The sequence below is a fragment of the Acinonyx jubatus genome, chromosome A1, assembly GCF_027475565.1.
Source record: "Acinonyx jubatus isolate Ajub_Pintada_27869175 chromosome A1, VMU_Ajub_asm_v1.0, whole genome shotgun sequence".
Lineage (NCBI taxonomy): Eukaryota > Metazoa > Chordata > Mammalia > Carnivora > Felidae > Acinonyx > Acinonyx jubatus.
Window position 1 is genome coordinate 202,648,888 of NC_069380.1, and position 19,721 is coordinate 202,668,608.

At 34.8% G+C, this 19,721-nt stretch overlaps 1 non-coding gene across 1 annotated transcript; it reads left to right on the plus strand.

Moving 5' to 3' along the window:
- Positions 1–5,310: 5,310 nt before the first annotated feature.
- LOC113594962 (U6 spliceosomal RNA) lies at positions 5,311–5,417 on the plus strand. The gene has a single exon (XR_003415446.1). It is a non-coding gene; the product is annotated as a U6 spliceosomal RNA (small nuclear RNA).
- Positions 5,418–19,721: the final 14,304 nt, after the last annotated feature.

Sequence of the window (19,721 nt, forward strand, 5' to 3'; positions counted from 1 at the left end):
TTATCCCTTAGCCAAAATGTGACCAATTTATTTCTTATTATTCACACAGCACCCAGTAGACTCCGGATTTTTGGCATTCTAAATGTCTTAGCAATAATTTAATTCAATGCCACAATGTCTCATTGTTCTCTAGTGAGAATCATCTCCATGTGATTCTTCTCAAGTCCATTATTCATTCTTTTCCTTTCCTTCTGGTTGTTCTTTCTCTTCTCCATGGCAACTTCAAATTATTAAGTTTCTCATGGTACCAAATACAGGCAAATGGCTAGAAATGGAAAACTGTCTTGTGTGGATTTCGTTTCATGTGTAAATACTCACCAGAGAGTAGGCTCCTATCACCACCCAGTTCTAGAAATATTTGAGATTAGTCTACTGTGTGTTGATTCCATTCAACCAGTGGACTCACTGTTTAAGTGCAAAAAGATAAAATACTATATAGTTTTGCAATAGTATTAGTGTCTAATGAGTTAGGCCATCTAAAATACATGTTCGTTAGCTCCAGGTGAAAATGAATGTTGCATTAGAACCATTTGCACCACCCACCTATGAAAGCTTGATAGATAAACCAAGTGACTGGGGACTCACTTAATCTATGAGTGTTTGCAATATGAAAATTTTCTCAGGTGTAACACCTATCTATGGATTATTTTGAATACTGCATTTAAGAAATGTGGTATTTTTCTATTTAAGAAATAGAAAAATTAATATAGATTTCTGCCCCTGAGGAGTTTCCAAATTTACAATCTTGGGGTATAGACAATGCTTTTAAGTAATTTTAATACAAGTCAGTTTCAGCTCTTTATAGGTTACAAGATGTTTAGAATCTAAAGTCAATTTCTATGTAGTAAAATATATACATCTCCAAAATATACCTTGAAAATCTCTTAAATTATCCAAAGTAATATATATATATAAATTTAACTTACACTGTTATAAAATACATAGTGTACATTTTAATATGAAACATAATAAAGAGCAAACATGCAAAAGCTGTTTAGATTATAGTATGTTTCATGTTATTTCATATAAAGTAACTGCTGTGTGGCTTAAGTGTTTACACCATAATCCAGTTTCTTGCATATACATAAGCATTTACATTATAGCAACATTTTTTCCAGTCCTAATGATATTTAAACATATATGTGTGACTTTTATAAGTCCTATATATTCAATAATTTCTGCTATTTTGTTGATTATTCAGTTCACTATTATATATATTATTTTCAAACTTTTAGCTCTTTTTTAAAATTTTTAACCCTCTGAAAAAGACTTCAAATTTTCTTCACTTCTCAAAGTCATTGTACTTTTAGTTTATTTACTTCTAAAAAAATTATCCATTTGTTCTTACACATGGTTTTTTGTTTGTTTTTTCTTTTGTCTCTTACTTAAAGGCAATGTTTCCTGATTGTGAATTTAAATTTTCCAAAGATATTAAAATAAAATTCTTCAACTAAAATAGGGCTTCAGCAAGCATGACTGCTCCAAATCTATAAGAATGTTTTGTATGGTCTGGGTATAATTTGTTAGGGGCATTAGAGGAAAGGAATAGGTGATAAAACAACTTGGAAATGACCATTTCACAAACAGGTATTTACAGAAATACAGAAAGCCAAATCACAAGCAATGTGGTAAAGGCTAGATAGATGGCAAAATGCTCAGCTATTGTTTTTGCCAACCCAGCATCCAATCCCTCTTCTGGAAACAGTATCATATTTTCACTTGAAGAGTTCTCCCTCCTTCACTCACAGTCCATGTAGTTTGAAGGCTCTAAGAAGAGCCTATGTGCCAGGTCTGGCCAATTCAAGCACTGCCTCTTTGCACAGACAATGTGGAGCCTGCTTGAGATTCTCTCTCTCTCTCTCTCTCTCTCTCTCTCTCTCTCTCTCCCTCTCCCTCTCCCTCTCCCTCTCCCTCTCCCTCTTTCTCTGCCCCTCCCCTACTCATGCATGTGCTCTCTCTCTCTCTCTCTCTCTCTCTCAAAATAAATAAACTATAAATAGCTACTAGCTAGCTAGCTAGATAGATAGATCTATCACTGCCTCCTTCAGGCCACAAAGGTTGGTATCAGGATGAGCATGTAACCCAAGACAAAATGAAAGGTTAAGTCTGTTCTTGGCTCAACTCCAAAATTTGTCTAATTCTATCATTATTTAAGTTCCTTAAAGTTGTGGTAATTTTTTCTTTTCCTTTGAAAAGAATAACTGTATTAACTGTCCAATCTATCCCATAAAATTCTTCTAAGGATGAAATTAGTTTAATATACAACTTATGAAAATGATGCATTATAAAAGCATATATAAAAGCATATGCAATTATGACATTCATAATTGAAATCATAACATACATATCTTACCCATATCATGCTATTATAAAAATAAGATGTAAATGTTCTTTGAAAAACAAAATGCAATGTATAAACACAAGGTGATGGTGATAACATCATAGCAGGTTTGCTATTAAGCACCAAGGCATGAGTTCACTGAAACTGGAATAAACTCGTATTATCTGAGCCCACTGATCCATTTATTTTTAAGTATTTATTGAACATTACCATGTTCCAGGTACATTCACTGGGTCACACAAAGGCTATACTGGGATATATATTGTATCACACATATATCAAGAAGATAAAAATGCTATTTAACATACACATGTTCTCCCATCACACATACACAAAAGCAAAGTATCTAAAGGACTATAGCTGTTTCTGCCTTCTAAGGGTATTAATCATATCAGGGAAAAAAATCCTTGAATAAATATCTGAGTTGGGCAATCATTAAGGAAAATGCTTTCATTTGAAGTTTCTATCCATGTTTTCTACTGGTAAATTATACAGTCATCAAGGGTAAGCTCTTTATTTATCAGAAAACTTTAATAAGTTTGGAGATATAACAAGTAGGGCCACAGTTCAGATTCAGATCATCACAGTAAGAGCCACTCTTAAATGTGGCAGGCAATGCCCTAAGTCCTGTACTACAATGCCTCACTGAAAGCACATAAGACAACTCTTCCATACTCTCACCATAGAGAATAACCAGAGCATCGTCATTAAACAGCTTGAAAGTGACAAAGCTTACACTTGAACATGTGCTCTAGCAGCCTGGCCCCTAACCAGTACATGAGATTGCCTCCTTAGGGGTTAAAGGAAGCAGAATCTTGTTTTATCAAGTCAGAGGGCCTGATTTTTTTTGAGAGACAGTAGAGAGGAAGTGTAAGAACAGAAACCCACTAATATGGCCAGACTATTGAGTTCCACGTGAAAAGATACCCAGTCAAAATTATTTAGTGGCAGGTATGACTGACGAGATTTTAAAAAAGAACAATTTTACTGAAATTTACTGAATATACCATTCAGTTCATCCACTTAAAGTGTGTGATTTACAAAAACACAAAAAGTAACAAGTATTGGCAAGGATATAAAGAAAAAGGAACCCTTATACACTGGTGGTAGGAATGTAAACTGGTACAGCCACTGTGAGTATGAAGGGTCCTCAAAAAACTAAAAATAGAAATACCATATGATCCAATTAATTCCACTACTGGGTATTTCCCAAAGAAAAGAAAAACACTAATTTAAAAATATATATGCACCACTATGTTTATTACAGCATTATTCAAAATAGGCAGGATACAAAGGCAGCCCCCCCCCCACACACACACAGTGGACTATACACAGACATAAAAAAGGATGAAATCATGTCATTTGAGACAACGTAGACAGACCTAGAGGATATTATGCTAAATGAAATAAGCCAGACTGAGAAAGGCAAATGCCATATGATTCCACTCATATGTGGAATAGAAGAAGAAGAAGAAGAAGAAGAAGAAGAAGAAGAAGAAGAAGAAGCAGCAGCAGCAGGAGGAGGAGGAGGAGGAGGAAGGGGAGTGGAGGGGAGAGGGAGGGGCAGGAGGAGGAGAAGAAAAAAAACGAATAAACAAAAAAGCAGAATCAGACCTATAAATACAGAGAACAAACTTATGGCTGCCAGAGGAAAGAAGGGTGGGGAGGGAGGGAAAAATGGGTAAAGGGGAGTAGGAAATACAAGCCCCCAGTTGTGGAATGAATAAGTCACAAGAATAAAAGACACAGCATAAGCAATACAGTCAATGATACTGTAATAGTGATGTAATGGGACAGATGGTAGTTATACTTGTCATGAACACAGAACAATGTATGAACTTGTCAAATCACTATGTTGTACTCCTGAAACTAATGTAACATTGTGTGTCAACTACACTAAAATTTAAAAAATTAAATAAAGTGTTAAGATTTGGTGGTTTTTATTATATTCACAAAACTACACAATGATCTCCAGAATCAAATTTAAAACATTTTCATATCCCAAAAAGAAACCCCATTCTGAGATGGAGTGACACATATTGCAAACCAAGGATCCACTCTCCATCATGTTTAGGTCATAGAAAATCACGGTAAATCAGCTTCCATATGAAGGACAGTAACATCTTATATCTGTAATTTGCATCATGCTTTAAAATATGTGTTCACATGTATAACTTCACTTGGTACTGCTGATGCAACCCTGTGCTGTTGTCATTGGAATATTGTCCACACTTTATAAATTAAAACTCAGAAATATTATATGATGGCATTAACTCCTCACAGAGGAGAACCTAAAATCCAGCTCTCTTGATTCCAAATCCTATAAATCTTGTAACTTTTTTATTGATAATGTTTTATAAATTATAGATAAGCCAAATATATCCATCTCTGAAATCCAATAACTTCAAAAAACTCTCCCATGGCTCAAAAAGTAGTCAAACTTACAAATTTTTATCTGAATACCTATGTTATTTCTTTTTCTATCACTGCTAGCCATCATGATGTCACTATACAAATGAAACACTTATTCATCCCTTTTCCCACTTATTAAGTGTCATTTAAAAAGTCTGGAGTTTGTGATATTATGATTGTTACCATGGTAATGAACTGCAATATCAAACTCTATTCATAAATCATCTGTAAGTAAAGCAAACAAAAGAATGAGACTAAACACTGAGAGTTTCTTTTACTTAGAACCCATATTTAATAATAATAAAAATGTGTGCAAAAATTAAATTCAACATTTACTACATGCCTAGTATATACCAGGCTTGGTACCAGTTTCTGGTAATATAGAAACAAATGATACCAGTTTAGAGCCATTAGCACAAATTACCTTTTCAGCAGTTTGCTCTTTCAACTAAGGCTATGGTTGAGTTTGCCACTATCTTGTTTCGATATGTAAGCTAATAAACTAAAAATATAGGATACAACCAACCAATCATTCATCTTTAAAGACAATGCTATTAGTGCTCACTTTGGCAGCACATATACTAAGATTGGAACGATACAGAGAAGATTAGCATGGCCCCTGCACAAGGATGACACGCAAATTCGTGAAGTGTTCCACATAAAAAAAAAAAACAAAGATAATGCTATTAAATAATACTTAAATCCACTTAAGTATTTAATGAATTTTAAATCCATTAAAAATTTTCACAATGTGTTTTTCCATTTAAAAAAACAGGTTATAAAATAGTGTTTATAGTGTGATTATAATTTTCTTCTCTAGATTTTATTGTGTTCACCTAAAAATGACATGATTCAGAGTTGAAGAATGCATTTGCTTTTTAAAAATCAACACACTAAAAATTTAGTAGCTGATAGAATGATATAACTGGAAGTCTTCAAATCTGGCAGCAGAAAGAACAGAAAACGCTTCTTGCTGAAAAGACCTCACCTTAAGCAATTTTCCACTAGATTATTTGATGGACTATTTGGAATTTTCCATTCCATTTATTTGATGAAGGCTCTTCAAGAGTCCCAGTCAATTAAAAACAAAGAAACAAGAAAGAAAAAACAACCCCAACACACTTTCAGTTCAAATCTGAAAACATTTTCCCAGTAAATCAAGCTGCCATTGTAATGAATTCCTTCATGTAAACTTTCTAATTGGCTATCTTACCAAGAAAAGAGTTTTTTCCCCGAGACCAAGCCTGGCTCCGAAGAGCCCCACCAATGCTTCCTTTTCATAGCAACGGGGCTGAGAAATGTTTGCTCCAGGATCACAGCATTGAGTAGAAGACACTATTCTGACTCTTCCGCTGTCCTCAAGTTTCCTTTTAAGAATGGAAGGTAAAGGTAAAAGATAGGCTGGGCTCAAGAGTTCTAATAGAGAAAGAGCAGACCCTTGACTTCAGACCCTAAGTTCTCAGACCCACTAAAAGTTTATAAACCATCATTACTCATGAAACCCACATAAACAAAGACTATTTATACTTTCATTTCACAGGTAGGGATAGGACTGACTGCTAAATCTAATATTAGTTTAAATAAACCAACTGTGTACTATGTTCCAACAGTACATAAATAACTAGAGAAAAATCTAAATGAAACAGTGTTTTATTTATTATATAAGAGGAGGGATATTTCTTCCTAAGGGAAAATGGAAAGTAAAGGTATATAGACTATTTTTTAAAAACTGAGGAACATCAAACAATGTATGTTCTTAAAAACTATAAATTAGGAGATAAAGTCACCTGCTAAGAGTATGAAGGCAGCGCTAGGGTTGAAGTTAAGGAATTCAGGGGAGAGCAAAAAGATTTAGAATAACTAGAAAACAGGAATTGTCAAATAGCTATGAAAACCCATTTGAGTTTGAATAGCAGGAATCTGAAGAGACCAATCAGCATGGTTTAGTAATTTCTCAACCAATGTTCAGGAGCCCAGAGGAGCAACTAAAAGATGTATTTTTGGGTAAGCTAATCAGACCTGAACTTTTGGAAGGAGAGCCCCGAAGACTGTCAAGGAGGGAAAAGACTGGGAAGTCTAGGGGGGTATCACCAACCTAATCCTATGCTAAGAGTAGGCTCAAGCTTTAACAGAAGGCAATCAGGTAATTAGGAGAACATAAAGGGTTAGTAACTAAACTGCCACTTCTGTAGGCAGAAAGGAGTTGGTAGATAGTAAGTAGGTTGTGGTCAGAGTTACAAAGTCTATGGTTATAAAATACTGGAGAATAGCTATAGTGAAGCTAAGCTCCAGGGTGTCATTATGGGAGGCTTATGTAGAGCTAAAAGTCAGTGGTTTAGTAGGGGCTGAGGAATTGTAAGGGTGAGATATTAGAAGGCACATTAACTAGAATGTTAACTCACCCAGGATGATGATGAAGCAGAGAGCTACTTTTTGACTAACCTATTTAGTCAATCCAAAGAATTTGAATTTTGTGCTGGAGATGTGGTGGGACAGAGTTCATGATGATGAAGATGAGAAAAGACAATATAAATGTACACTTCAAAGGGGAAGGATAGTGGGGTGCCTGGGTGGCTCAGTTGGTTAAGCGTCCGACTCCTGGTTTCGGCTCAGGTCATGATCTCATGGTTTCGTGGGTTTGAGCCTCACATCGGGCTCTGTCATGACAGCATGGAGCCTGCTTGGGATTCTCTCTCTCCCACCCTCTTTGCCCCTCCTCCCTCACACTGTCTCTCTCTCTCTCTCAAAATAAATAAATGAACTTTTTTTAAAAAGGAAGGATATTCAGTGGGGACAGAAACTACATGTTCCTTGGTAGTGAGGAGTAGAGACATGATGATCCCTACTCCTTTTATAAAACGTTAAAGAAATTGCCTGGTGTAACATTAAAATTAATGAGCCCAAGAGCCAAGAAAATGAAAAATAACCATTCACATATTTTCCTTATTTTTCCCTTGTGTTGCTCTTTCGATGGCCCAATGAAAATAGCATTAAAATGATATTATCTCAACTCAGAATAATCATTAAAAAAAAGATAACTATCTACAATACCTTTTCAAAGTAATGATAACTAAAACTGTAATAATAAAGGCTTTGAGGAACTGGTACTATTCCTGGAAAATTAGTCAAATATTGAGAGAGTTCCCTGATTAGCTCCTATTTTTCAGATCTCAGCTCAAACACAATTTTCTCACAGAAATTCCCACCACCAAGACTTCCTCATAGTAGTCATCATTTTATTCTTTTACATTTGTTTGACTTTGATGAACACCCTCCTCTGCACGACATTGTAAGTTTCATAAAGCAATGATTTTAAATTCTTTATTCTATATATACCCACTGTCTGTCAAAAAAGAAATATCTTTTGAGTGATTTAATGAATGATATTTGTCTAAATTCCCTTACAACCCTAAACCAGGCAGTTTAGGTTTTATTCCAAGATTTTAACAATCAGATTTGGTATATGGGACATATAGAATTTTAAAAATGCAGTTATAAAAAAAGTGGTAAGATCAAGGGGGGATCATTGAAATTGGCCACTTAACTGTGTAGTATTTAAAACTACTTAGTCATATCTTAAAATTGTAAGTGCATTTTTATGATGATGGCATTTTTGCACCAAGTAAAGGAAGACGCTAACCCACATCTAAATCCCACTTTAGACATAACTACTGTAACTACTAGGTCCTTCTAGAGCCAGTAGGCACACGCCAGACATACACATTCTGTACCTGCCATGTTTCCTCTCCCCTGGTGTTGGAGAAACTGATGTTAAAGCCTATATTGGCGAGACCAAGGAGTTACATAGCTAATAGACATGTTTCCTGAGTATGAGCATTTTAGTAGTAATCTTAGGTCTGAATCAAAGGTAGAATGTTTAAGCTAGGATGAATGAAAAGCAGGTGCTGACACAGGGAGCAATAGGGAGATAGTTTGAAGAGATGCTTCTTCAATTAGTAAATCATTACTAAGTAGGCATCTCTGACTAGAGTAATTAAAAAAATTCAATAAAGAAATAACACCTGACTCCTCTTGTTTTAATTGGGTGTGCACTCTGATATTGATATTGTTTAATTGGATCAGGTTGCAATAAGACTCCAAGGTAAACATATTTTAATGTACACAAACAGAGTTTTAAAGAAAATTATCAAAATTACAGTAATCACTTAGCAACCTAATATCTTTCCATTTGTCTCTACAACAACTTGCTAAGGTCTTAAGCAAATTTAGATGGCTAAGTTCTGAGCTAAGTTGTAAATTAATAGCTATTTTGACTTTAAAATACCACTCCAAGTTTAATTACATTAACCATATCTAATGTGTTTATTTACACAGACACCAACCTCTTGAGCTATTTCTTGACTTGGTGACATCTGAATCTACTTTTACATCAGCATTTCTTATTAAGGATAGCCGATAATAATAACTAATTAAGGTACAAGGAGCCCTGCTAATGCAAACTGAAGTCTTTAGTGTGAATGAGATTCATTAGGTTCACTCGTATGATGCTTAATGTTAGTATCATAATAGTTTCATTTTTTTCTTTCTTAAATCATTTAACTTAATTCTACTGTAATCTGAGAATACACTGAAAGATTCCCATCCTTTGAAACTTGTGCACCTTGCTTTATAATTCATCATATGGTCAATTTTGCTAAACATTCATGGGCATTAAAAGGAAGATAAATTATGTCATTGTTGGTTCTGTGTTCTACATAGCTCAGTTATTAATTTTGTTGTTCAGATCTCTTGTTGTTGTTTCTCTGTTGGATAAATAAATTTTAAAACTAGAGCCAACTGATTTCTAAGAAATCAGTAGTAGGGGTGAGATAAAGAAAGTTTGTTGTCTCCAAGGTTGTCTCCAAGACTTTTGGTCTGAGCCATGGGAAAGATAAATGGCAATTAAATGAGATGGAGAAGAAAGAAAGGAAAAAGTTCACGTGACTTACATCTTCCTGCACATCTGCTGTCACTGTTTCTCTACTCCATCCCCTTCTCCCATATCCTGAAGGACTTGATGCCAAATGAATATGCAGAGATGGTATTTAGCTACACTATAGGATAAGCTAACACACAAGATGTTCCCTAACTTCTCTTCTCCCCTTCTCATAGTGTTTTCCCATGATGTGACCTATGAAAGAGGCTAATCTTCTAACAGACCCAGGAGAAGTGAAAGGGAGCTACACGATATTTCATGAAAACCCGCTAACAGAAATGTGATTCATTTCATTATACAGAAAGGATAAAATTACACATAAGCAAGTATTTCATTAATTTACTTGAACATTGCATATCCTTAACATATACCATAGCTTATAATCCATAGATGCTGCAAAAACATAATGAAATGACATTCAAGCTTGTATAAATGTCAGAAAGGTTTAAGGCCATTTCTCTACACTAATAGCCCTCACAAGTTTATTTACACCTCTGTATAGTTTTTCATTTCTATAGTAGTTCAGTGCCTAAACTGAACTCAGAAATTTGAGGACCTTCCAACAAAAACTGAATATATGTGAACATGAGTAGACAGACATTTAATAAAATCCTTTGAAATAATTATTCAATTTCTAGGTCAGCCAGGTCAGGTCAACATTGATAATTCAAAGATGTGATGTGTCATGAACAAAGACGTAAGGTTGACAGCAGTGATGGCTGCTTTGTTTAAGCAGTGATGGAGCTGATATTTATGATTCCCATTTTATTTTTTTTAAGTCTTTCTAAACTAAACTAACATGACATACTAATCTCTAATAAAAACAAGCCTAATTGCCTCTCATTTGGATTACAATCATAAAGGTCTGTTTTTTTTCCATGAAAACACTGCTCATTCTTAGATTACAGTGTATTCATAAACAAACCTCTATAAGTTATTTGTTTCTTTTTTCTAGTTAGAGAGAATGTAGCATTTCATTGCATGAAACTGAACTCAGGGATTAAACCTAAATGGATTCAAATTGGAGGACATTTTGTTTTCTATAAATATCAGGATGACAGTAGCATTTCCATTTTAAGGCAAAAGGCAATGAAAATAGGAAGTAAATCAAAATTTACATAAATATTACAATTTTATTATTTTTCTACCCAAAGCTGTATTATTCTATTATATGAAAAAAATCAACAACAGAAGTATTTAAGAACTCACAAACCTTAGAACATGTTTGCACTTTTGTGTTGTTATGTTTTCTGAGAGCTAATAACATTATAATTTTCTGTCTGTGGACTATCTTGCCTAGAGTTAACACTTGAGTAAAAAGACTGAAATTCAAAAAGTTCATACAAACATCCCAAACACAATTCTGAGAATCATTCCACTGAAGCACCTCATGAGTTTGATACATGAATATAAGTGGTAGCATCACATTTTGTTCCCTGGACCTAAGCTCATTAAAGCTCAATTTTATTTCAGAATGGAAGAAAATGAATAGAAGGCTACATTTGTCCTTAAATAACTCAAGTAAATTATCTTAAAATGATTCAGTCCTTCCTTGTTTTTATATCTTCCTTTCCCTCTCTTCCCCCCCCACATACATCCCCCAAATGAAAGCAATCTTACAGTCAATAGCTTTTTTTTGTTCTTAGTCAAAAATATAGTAAACTTTGCTTTGGGTGGTTATGCCAAACAGTGGAGCCAAGAAGTAAGAGAAATAGACATAGGACTAGAAAGTCATCTCAAATTAAATTAGGGTGTTTTAACAACCTAAACATGCTCTAAAATCCTCTCCAAACTATCTTAAGGATTGGGGACTGCTCTCATCCCACTGTAAGCAGCCAACTTTGACAAGTCATGATCTCACAGTTTGTGGATTCAAGTCCTGGGGGCCCGGGGCTCTGTGCTGACTGGTTGGAGCCGGGAGCTTGCTTTAGATTCTGTGTCTCCCTCTCTCTCTGTCCCTCCCCTGCTTACTCTCTCTCTCAAAAATAAATAAACATTAAAAAATAATTATAATAAAAAATAATTATAATAAAAATAAAAGCTCCCACTTTGTGTCTGGATAACATTATCAGATTTTTATTTTCAAATTGTTTCTTCCATTTCCCAAGTAAAATACAAAAACAAAAAAACATAATATCACAACAACACTGAGAACAAAATTGATGAACAACTTATTCTTAGAATCTATTGCAAGTCCCATGGATAAGTCTGAGAATCACAATGGATGGCAATCTCAATATTTTCTAATTTTTTTATTTAGTACTTCTCTCCTGCTAGGTTATATTAGGAAAATAACATATTAAATTACATTAACAATGATAGAGAGAAGGGAAAGAAAGTGAGTTAAGTTATGAGATTTACGTCATGGGAACTCAAATAACAACATGCAATTATGGAATCAGACAATTAGATATAAAATAAATATTTTTAATTTAAATATAATACTAGTGAAATTTTAAAATAGGACATTTACCATCACAAATACTGGGGAAACACATGACATATTTAAAAAGGCATAAAAGAGAGAAATGCCAAGGAATTAATAAAAGAATCAGAAAACGCAACAGAACAGATATACCTATTGCAACAGTAAATCTAAATAGCTTAAATTCAGCACTGTAAAATTATTTTAAAGAATGTTAAACAAAATGGCACAAATAAGCTAAAAAGAAAAGTGATAGGTCAAGATATATATAATAAGGTAAATACAAAGAAAGACAGGTAATGATAGTAAAATTGAACAAAGGAAAACTCAAGTAAATACATTATAAATATAAATAAAAATAAATAAATAAATTGATAAATATTTCAATTCATAAGAAAGTCATGTCTATTATTAAGAATGTTCCTATAATGGACAATTTTCTCATATAATAACAAATATAAAAACTATAATACACTTTAATGTTTATTTAGTTTTGAGAGAGAGAGAGAGACAGAGTGTGAGCAGGAGAGGGGCCAAGAGAGAGGGAGACACAGAATTTGATGCAGATTCCAGACTCTGAGCTGTCAGCACAGAGCCCGGGGACTCAAACTTACAAACTGTGAGATCATGACCTGAGTTGAAGTCAGATGCTTAACCCACTAAGTCACCCAGGCTCCCCAAAACTACAATACACTTTAAAAATCGACACAGATGGTAGCATTAGAAGTCTCTAATATACCCTCCTTTGAATTTCAGCAAATGTAGTAGGCAAAAACCGAGCTCCTAAGGATGTTAATTACATATTGATTTAGATTTTTTTATGTTTTATAGATAATACAGAGTATATTGTATATTGCAAATATTATGCTTTTAAAATAAAATACATAATTGCAAAATCAATATATTTAACTACATGAAATATCAAAAACAAAATTAGTAGAAAAATTAGAATAATGTCTAACATAAATAATACAGAAAGGGAATTAATTTTGTCAAAAATATAAATTATTATGAAAAACACTAGCAATCCAATAGAAAAATGAGCAAAGGACTATTACTCAGAGAATATAATTTTTTAATATAAATAAATTTTAAGTTTGCTATTCATCAAAGACATATAAATTAAATTAGCAGTGAAACTTGGGGATGCCTACTGAATAAGTCCAATTTTTAATTACTAAGCCAAGTAAGAATGTCATAGATTGAGCCATCTTTTATATTGCTTATTTCTGGGAATAAGTAAAAAAACTTGAGACTTGATAATGTTCAACACTTCTTTTTTATCAGTAAAGCGTAGCCCTGTGGAAATTATACTAAGTACATAAAAAAATGTAAGCACAGAAATGTTCATTGCAATATTATTCATGAAAACAAAAATATCTAAAACAAATTCATGATCTCTTATCTGAAACCCTTAGAGAGGAATTTTTGGGGCATTCATCATTTTTTTTTTGGACTTCATAATGCATAGACTAAGCCCCTGCAGCTTTAGGGCAACACCCCATAATCTATCAATATTTATTCCTGGAAATATCTCCCTTTAAATGGAATAAACACAGGGGCACCTGGGTGGCTAAGCCAGTTAAGCATCTGACTTCGGCTCAGGTCACAATCTCATGGTTCATGGGTTCGAGCCCCGTGTCGGGCTCTGTGCTGACAGCTCAGGGCCTGGAGCCTGTTTTGGATTCTGTGTCTCCCTCTCTCTCTGACCCACCCCCATTCATGCTCTGTCTCTCTCTGTCTCAAAAATAAATAAACATTAAAAAAAATTTTTTAATGGAATAAACGCAGATAGTCAGTAGCCTCACATCAGTTTTGGTGAGTCTTGTCACCAAGTTAGATCTGAGCCCAGGTGCCCTCAGATGAATTCCAAAAACACTTTTATTTTCACAGCTGTTTGGATTTTGAAATTAGAGATAAAGGACTAAAGATAAGGAATTTTAAAATTACAGAAAAGGGAACTCTACTGATGGAATATTTGAAGCATCATTACATTATGAAGCATCTGTATGGCAGAATACAACTTAGCAAATAAAACTAGAGTCTAAACATTCTATAGGACAAGGAACGTGTCTTTTATATAGAATTGGTAGAAATGTTAGTGTTTGAAATTGTATATATACAGTATAACTCCAAGTTTTAAAAGTATTTATGTGCAGGGGCACCTGGGTGGCTCAGTTGGTTAAGGGACTCTTGATTTTGGCTCAGGTCATGATCTCACAGTTGTTAGTTTTGAGCCCCACGTCAGGCTCTGCACTGACAGTGTGGGGTCTGCTTAGGATTCTCTCTCTCCCTCTCTCTCTCTGCCCCTACCCCACTTGCGCACACATGCTCCCTCTCTCTCTCAAAATAAATAAACCTAAAAAAAAAATTGTATGCATAAGGCGATGCAGATAAAATACCATTAATGTTAACAGTAGTTCTCTCTCAGTGTTAGAGTAATGGTTGATTTTTCTGTTTTATTTACAAGTGTTATCTGTATTTTCCAATTTTTTAGATAATGAGTATGCATTCCTCTTAGTTTAGTTTAGTTATTTATTTTGAAAGAGAGACAGCACAGGTGCATGAGTGCAGGGAGAGGCAGAGAGAGGGAGAAAGAGAATCCCAAGCTGACTCTGCACCACCAGCACAGAGCCAGTGTGGGGCTTGATCTCATGAATTGTGAGATCATGACCTGAGCTGAAATCAAGAATTGAATGCCTAACCAACTGAGCCATCCAGGAACCCCAAATTTCTTTTATCTTAGAAAAAATACATGGCTTAAAAGAAACAAGACAATGTGGAAGTAGCTATAATGTAACTTAAAATCATTCTTGTGGGTTTAAGGTGCTATTATAAGGATAAATCTAAGCAGGTATTGTTTAATTCATAGGATGATAAAAGTATACATTTAGGGGGAAAAAACCTAAATCTGAATTTCTTGGCTGTCAAGATGATTGATAGCAATAGTAGTTAACTAAGGAATGCTTTGGAATCACTATTCCTAAGAAAATCTAAATGATTTACAACTCCCGCCTTCATGCTTTTATTTATCATAATGATGTGTTTTATGTTTCAATTTCTCCTTTTTTTAAATTTATTTTTAGTAACCTCTACACCCCATGTGGGCCTTGAACTCACGACTCCAAGACCAAGAGTCACATGCTCTTCGGACTGAGCCAGCCAGGCGCCTCCCCCATTTCTCCTTTAGAAGAATGTTGATAAAATAGTGATGGCATGGCATAGGGAGATTAAAAGAAAGGGAGTAAGCAATAAGAAATTAGCTTCAAGATTCTTTCAATCCTTTTTTCTGCTTTCATCCTAGAATATGGAGAAATGATAGCACAAGAAATTATTAGCCTGTTTGCTCAGTAAAGTCCACAATTACTCAAAATATTATCCTGAATATATACTGTAGTCTCTTTACGACCCTTCCTGGTCTCTCAGCATTTGAGTTCTCAGTCAAAAGTCTTGAGCACTAGCTTCTGTAATTTTTCTATTCAACACATAACCCCCACCCAAATCTTTATTTTAGCATTCCCATGAGCGGTTCAGGCTCTCTGTTCTATAAAGAGACACTGGAATTGAAATACTCTTAAGACTGTTTCACAACAGACTCTCCCAGAAGGTTCCAAATGTTCAGTATTTGTTCCATTTCCCCTGCCCTGTTGTAAATAACAACTTAGGATGTCATCTTATTAGGCCACAGTCACCACTTGACTCACCCAGGGAGAGTTAGTAGCTGGCTATGAGTGAGCACCAAGGCAGCTATTTTTAGATCTTTAAAACACAGACCTTCTAGCTAACCTATATCAATCCAATGAGTCATATTCTCTTGGTACGAAATGCAAAAGCTGTTCTTTAACCCTCCCAGATCCTTTCCCCAAATTAAATTTGCTCTAAGCCCCAAGGTTAGGGCAGTTGACTCCTGGCTAGCTGTCATAAACAACTTTTAATTGCAAAATGGCTTGATGCATCTCCTTGTTTTGTTTTGAGTTTAGATTGCTTTGGGTACAGTTGATACAAATTGGTATATGGGAGCCTCTGGATATATTTTTGAAAGTAGAAAGAAATCCTCTGAGGGGGATATAATAATTTTTAATGAAACTGAAGTCTTTAGCAATAAGAGAATATAAATTTGCAAAAGGGTGAAACCTTGTAGCTGCAGATTCCTTGGACATTGGAAAGCCTTAGAATTAAAGTAGCAGGTCCTAGAAAAATCAATAGTAACCAAAAACCAAAGACAGGTCTTAACAAGAAAAGAGAACCTAATCGGATAAGTAGTGCATACTGGAGCAGGCTTGTACTGACTCAATGCAATGACTGTGCTCATTTTTTTTCTTATCTCCACATTCAGTGAAGTCACAGTGGTTGCTTGAAATTGGCCATGGTTGGAGTGGTTAGGCCACAGAAACCATCAAACACTACAAAGCAGGGCTTTTTTTTTCTTTCTGTCCTGCGAGGCAGTCGTTAAGCATTTGTTAGACACAGACTAAAGTATATAGTTTTCAGAACTTTTAATAATGTAATTAGTAATAGGTGTGATTGTATACTCTTTCAAAGTCAGTACTATATAATGAAAAGTACATGAAGCAGAATATTATTTGAAAGCAGTCTCTGGTTAATTGATATATCCTAGGGCAACTACTAAAAAAATTTTGAAGTATGAATATATCAGCCAATAGTGAAGATAAACTAAATCATAAGAAAAATGTTCAATTAACCAAAGAGCAGTGAAAAAGGATAAAAGAAATGAGGAACAGATAAAACAAATAGAAAGTAAGATTATAGATTTTAATCTAACCTTATTAAAAATGATAAATTGTGAATGTTCTAAACACACTAATTAAAAACAGAGATTGTTAAACTGGACTTTTTTTTAAGTATATACTATTTGTAAGAAACCCCCTTAATATAAAAGCATAGATAGATTAAAAGTAAAATGATGAGAAAAGATATACCATGCAAAAACGAAGAAAAGAAAGCTGGAGTAGCTATCCTATCACACAAAGTTACTTCAGAACAAAGAATATTACCAATATTTAAAAGAAAAATTAGATAATAATGAATGGGTCAATTCTCCAAGAAGAGCTAACAATTCTATGTACACTCCTAACAACATAACCTCAAAATACATAAAACAAAAACTGAGAGCGCTGAAAGGAGAAATAGATAAATCCAGACTTCAACAGTCCTCTCAGTAACTGCTAAGACAAATAGAGAGGAAATCAGTAGAGATACAGGAGACATAAGCAACACTATCAACGAATCTGTTAATATAATGTCATATTATTTACATTTATAAGACACTCCATCCAACATCTGAGTAAGCATTTCTTTCAAGTGTATGTGGAATCTTCAACAAGATAGACCATACTGAGGCCCTTAAAATAAACTTCACCAAATTTAAAAGAATAGAAATCATACAAAGTATGTCTTTTGACCATAACAGAATTTAACTGGAAATTAATAAGGGATAGATCTGAAAATTCTCCAATACAGTATTTGGAAATTAAAGCTGCAATTAATATATCATATGTCATCACTGCAACTGAGTTAAATTCATTTTTTAAATATGTGATTTCTAAAAAATATGATGACCCCCTACAGTACAATGAATTACTATTGGCATACGCAGTCTTGTTGTTTTATAGGACTAAAAATACACCACTTCTCAAAATGATTCTTGGCAGAGTTACCTCAATTTGAAATGACATTCAAGAACTTTTCCAACACCATCTCCCACATACCTATGTCCATTGACAACGTACTACTAATCCTTTTGGACAAGCTCAAACAGCCCTGAGCAGTCTTCCATGACAATTGTCTTTGCATGCCCACTCCTCATCATCCCCCGAAACTAGACTTTCCTTCCCTCATGTTCCCACAACACTCCGCACATACCTCCTGTAACACATCTGGTGTCCTCTGTCTGGTTAAGTCCAGCTGTTCCTCAAATTTCAGTCCAGATTCAGTGAAAGCATTCCGTGACTCTTCTCCCCTACTCACCTTTACTGGGTTAGATACACCTCTTATACAAACCCCAAAACACAATGATTAGCATAAGATTTCTCAACAGTAGCACTATTGACATTTTTATCCTAATAACTCTTTGTTGTGCAGGGCTGTCCTGTGCATTGTAGGATGTTAGGAGTATCCTGGACCTCTACCTGGTAGCTACCAGTGGCACACACACCCCAATCATGACAATCAAAAATATCTCCAGGCATGGCCAAGTGTCCTCTGGGGAGCGAAATACTCCCCATTTGAGAAACAACTGAGTCAGTGCTACTAATCATACTGATTGTGATTAATCTGTTTTTCTGTTTATTAGTCTATCTTGGACCATTAGTAACTCACGGGAAGAAAGTGTATTTTCTTTCTGAAGCCCAGTATCTAGCACAGAGACTAGCATCTAAATACTTATAAATATTTGCTGAAGAAAATGAATGAAATTATATTGCTTTGGAAATTATTTTGTTTACAGATCTATATAGCACCTGTCTTTTTCCTCTCCCTTCTGGATTGGGATTTCCTTGAGGACAAAGAGCCTTATTTAGTCACTTTCATATTCCCTGATTCATGCATCAGTACTGTCTAATCCTTGTTTTATAATTAAATCAATCAACAGAAGAATTTCTCATGTAAATAAAGATGCAATAAAACTGACAGATTATAACCCATGCTTCCAAGAGATAGTAGGAGAAAGAAAAGGTTTGTGTTTTTAAAAATACATACATGTAGAAAAGATGTTCAGCGTCGCTCCTTATCAGGGAAATACAAATCAAAACCACACTCAGGTATCACCTCACGCCAGTCAGAGTGGCCAAAATGAACAAATCAGGAGACTATCGATGCTGGAGAGGATGTGGAGAAATGGGAACCCTCTTGCACTGTTGGTGGGAATGCAAATTGGTGCAGCCGCTCTGGAAAGCAGTGTGGAGGTTCCTCAGAAAATTAAAAATAGACCTACCCTATGACCCAGCAATAGCACTGCTAGGAATTTATCCAAGGGATACAGGAGTACTGATGCATAGGGGCACTTGTACCCCAATGTTCATAGCAGCACTCTCAACAATAGCCAAATTATGGAAAGAGCCTAAATGTCCATCAACTGATGAATGGATAAAGAAATTGTGGTTTATATACACAATGGAATACTACGTGGCAATGAGAAAAAATGAAATATGGCCTTTTGTAGCAACGTGGATGGAACTGGAGAGTGTGATGCTAAGTGAAATAAGCCACACAGAGAAAGACAGATACCATATGGTTTCACTCTTATGTGGATCCTGAGAAACTTAACAGGAACCCATGGGGGAGGGGAAGAAAAAAAAAAAAAGAGGTTAGAGTGGGAGAGAGCCAAAGCATAAGAGACTGTTAAAAACTGAGAACAAACTGAGGGTTGATGGGGGGTGGGGGGAGGGGAGGGTGGGTGATGGGTATTGAGGAGGGCACCTTTTGGGATGAGCACTGGGTGTTGTATGGAAACCAATTTGACAATAAATTTCATATGTAAAAAAAAAAAAGAAAAACAGAAAAAAAATAAAAAAAATAAATAAAAATACATACATGTATATATATATTTATATTTATATACATACAATGAAGTAAATGGGAGCACAAAA